This window comes from Urocitellus parryii, chromosome 5, assembly GCF_045843805.1.
Source record: "Urocitellus parryii isolate mUroPar1 chromosome 5, mUroPar1.hap1, whole genome shotgun sequence".
Taxonomy (NCBI): Eukaryota; Metazoa; Chordata; class Mammalia; order Rodentia; family Sciuridae; genus Urocitellus; species Urocitellus parryii.
In genome coordinates, this window is record NC_135535.1 from 94,848,456 (window position 1) to 94,852,783 (window position 4,328).

Here is a 4,328-nt window from a genome sequence, read left to right on the forward strand (position 1 = left end):
TTGAGACATGAGTGGAGAGAGAATGATATCTCAATAAAGAAGAAAGTATTGGATATAATTCAACACCACTTGATTTTAAAAAGTAATAACTCAACAAATTATGATGATCCTCCTGTTAATGGGTATCCATAAAAAAAAAACCTAAAAACATATCACATTATCATCAGGTTGGTCTTAGAAGCATTTTCTTTCAATGCAAGGATAAACACCATCTGACATATTCCTACCAGGGCAACAAAACAAGAAAGATAAATTTAAGATATATTATTTTAAAAGAAATATACTGTCAACATTTATAGATTGGACAATTGCCTATGTAGAAAATCTAAAGAATCTATAGGCAAAGTTTTAAAATTAATATGAGAGCTCAATGAAATTATCAGATTATATAAACAGCATATTTTTTAATCCAGCGTTCCTAAATACACTAACAGAAATTATATTTAAGCATAATTTTTTAAATGCCATTCACAAAAACAATAAAATTCACAACAAATTAAAAGAAAGGCATAAAAGATCTTCATGGGAAAAGTTGTAAATTTTTATGAAAAATATAGAATAACGAAAGGAATGTTAAAATGCATGATGACTACAAATGAATAGATTCAGTATTCTAAAGATGTCATTTCTTCCAAAGTTCATCAATAAAGCCAACTAAAATTTCAAATTTTAAAGTCAAATTTCAAATCCCAGTAATATTTTAAATAAAATTTGTCAAATTAATAAAAAATTATATGACAAGTTAAAAGATCAAGAATAGCCAAACTAATTTTAAGAACAAAAGGGGGAGAACTTGTCTCAGTCCATTTTCTGTTATCATAACAAAATTCTTGAGGCTTAGTAATTTGTAAAGAAAAAGAGGCTTATTTAGCTTACAGTTCTAGAAGTTTAAGAGCATAGTACCAGCATCTTTTGGCTTCTGGTAAGGACGTTATGGTGGAAAAGCAAGCCCGTGCATTCAGAAAAGGTCACAAGGTAAGAAAACAGGCAAAAAAAGTGAGCTGAGGAAGCCAAATTAGCTTATAAAAACCCATTCTGAAGGAAACTAACAGACTCTTATACCAACTCTATTAATCCTTCCATGATAGTAGAGGGCCCATGACCAAAGTGCCTTTGAAGTTCTTGCCACCTCTTGATATTGTTACATTGGGGACTAAATTTCTAGAACATGAAACTTGAGGGACAAACAATATCCAAACCATGTACTTCCTCTTCTAGATAGCTTCGAAATTTTTTGGAAAATTAGAAGATACATTTTGGGGACAAGGACAACATAATGAAACACTTAAACTAGATATAGATCCTCTTTTATGGGAGCTTAAAGACATTGCAAATCAATGGGGAGAGAATGGAATATTACATCGAGAGGGCTCCGAAAATTTGCCATTCATATGGAAAAAGACAAAATTAGACCCTACTTTACACCATATGAAAATATTACCAGATGGATTGAAGACCCACATGTGAAAAAATTAAATGAAAAACTTTTGAGATTATCTTTATGAAATCTCAAAGTTTCTAATTGACTGCTTTGAGCTTATAAATTAAATTCAGGAAAATTGATTTTTTTGACAGTAAATTCTTTTTTTATTGGTTGTTCAAAACATTACATAGCTCTTGATATCTCATATTTCATACTTTAGATTCAAGTGGGTTATGAACTCCCATTTTTACCCCGTATACAGATTGCAGAATCACATCGGTTACACATCCACATTTTTACATAATGCCATATTAGTAACTGTTGTATTCTGCTACCTTTCCTACAGAAAATCATTCTACCTGTGGGTATAAAAGATATATCCATCAATTTAGATTACCTTCCATCACTATTGTTACTTTCAGAGTTTTCTTCATAGAGATTCCATGTATTCTTTGTTCAATTAACTTAACTAGATTTCAAAATTTTTGTGGATATTGTGACATGTATACCATCCTTTTTTTTCTAGTTACTGTTGCTACAGATAAATGTAGATATTAATGTCAGTTGCTCTTGTATAAGCAAGGTGGCAAAACTCACTACTTTTAATAATTTGTTGATTTAACAATTAATTTTTAGGTTATTTGATAATATTGTCTCCAAAAACTGTTTATTATTCTCTTTCACAATTTTATGTCTTTTCTGTCTATATAACATGGTTTGGGTCTTCCAATCTGATGAAAAATCATAGTGATAACAGGAGGTTTCTTTTCTTATCCTTAGTTCTAATTAAAATGCATCTCTACTTTGTGCATTAGGAGGAATGTTTTCTGTAAATTTTTATTATATAACCTTTACCAATTTAAAGAATTTCTCATCTATCTCTAACTTAATAATATTTTTATATATCATACATATATTCTTCTAGCTAGTAGCATATTTCATATATATATCAAAAGATACACATCAATAGATTTTTCTCTTCATCAATTGAGATGCTATATGATTTTTTTCTTATTATCTAGTATGTGGTGAATATCATTGATAGACTTTTTTAGTGTTTTAAAAAAAATTCAGTTCCTGGGATAAGCCCACCTGACCAGTACATATAATTTCTATTTTTTAATTCAATTTTTTGGATTTTGTCAGCTAATGCTTTATTTAGTAATCTAGTATGAACAGCTTCCATATTTCTGCCTGTAAATCTGTTTTCTTCAGTAGTGTTTTTATTTAGTCTTAAAATCAAGAGCTCACTAGTTTCCCAAAATGAGTTAAACATCCTTAACTTTTTGTTTTAATTCTGTGGAACAACTTTTATATAATAGATACTATTTTTCAAAAATAGTATCATAGGTCTACATATTCATATTCATAGGTCTACACTTTACAGGCCATCGGAGCTGGGAGATTTGGGGGAGAGTTATTTGGCTGACATTTTAGTTTTTTTGACATTTATTGATTTGTTCAAAATTCCTAATTTTTCTCAGGACACTTTTGGGTTTGCTACATTTGTATTTGCAGAGATATCTCTCTTATTTGTCATGTAAACAATGAGTTTATAATTTTATTTATTACATTTTGTTCTCTTTTTCACTGATTTTCTTACTGCAACCTTGTTATTTCTTTCCTCCTTTCCTTGGGTTGCTCTGTTCTTTTTCCAACTTCTTAGATTGCATTCTTAGCTCACTTATTTTCAACCTCATTTGCTTTCCAGTTAATGTATGTAATACAATAATGCTATACATTTCCCTTCAATTGGTTCTCACAAATTTGGATATGTAGTAGTCTCATTATTATTCAGATATAAGTGTTACTTTATTTTTTCCTTTATCTTATTTTATCCTAGGGATTATTCAGTAATATGCTATTTAATTTCAAAATGCTTGGGAATTTTTGAGCTAATCTTTTGATATTGAATTCGAATTTTATTGCATCATGATCAGAAAATGCAGCTTATATGATATTGATGCTTTGGAATTATCAAAGCTTCCTTTATGTCATGATGTAGGTTATTTTTTTTAAATGTGTTAGAAAAACAATGGGTATTGTTTCTTTGATATGCAGCTTCTGAATTTCTAGGAAAGGTACGTTAAAATACCCAGGTTTAGAATCTTTTTACCTGATAACTTGTGTAACTTCTTCTTTGATCTATTTCAAGGTGCAAGATGAGATACACACATGTCAAATGTGAGATGCATTCATGTTTATCTTGGTTATATTTTCATGTTTTGTCTGTTTGTAATGACTTTTACACAATCAATTAAAAATTTTCTCAGAGTATTGTAATTAATTGTTTACATGTCTTCCTGTTTTACTCTATAAAATGTAATTTTCTTCTGAAAAGATATCAACTCTAAAACAGTATGGAGTATAGAGTATGTAGATAGTAATTGTTTTGTGAATAAATGAACAAATTATTAAAATATCATTATTATGCATAGATGTTGCCCTTTCATCAATGTATTAACTTGTATTTATCAATTCAATTTAGCAAAGAATTATTAAATGCTTACTGTTTGCTAAGCAATGTAACATGTTATATGGTAATACAGATATGAGTTGAACTTAATTTTTACTCTTCAGATATTAATAATCTAATATGAATGATATGCAATCTACTGCAAATGATATACACAAAATAAATATGCACACTAAGAACTATTTTAAGATCAGGTAAGGCTCAAGGCATGAAAGCTTCTGGTTAGAGTCAACTGAAAACTCTGAGCCTCTGTTTCCCCATAAGTACTTTATAAAAATAAATTACATTATCTCTATCATGATAACACTTTGAATTATATTTTATATCCATATATGTATGGTTTGGATATGAGGTGTCTCCTGGAAGGGGCGGGTCACTAGTGGTATGCTCTGGAAGGGCATATGCATCTTCCCTGTGATCTCTCTCTCT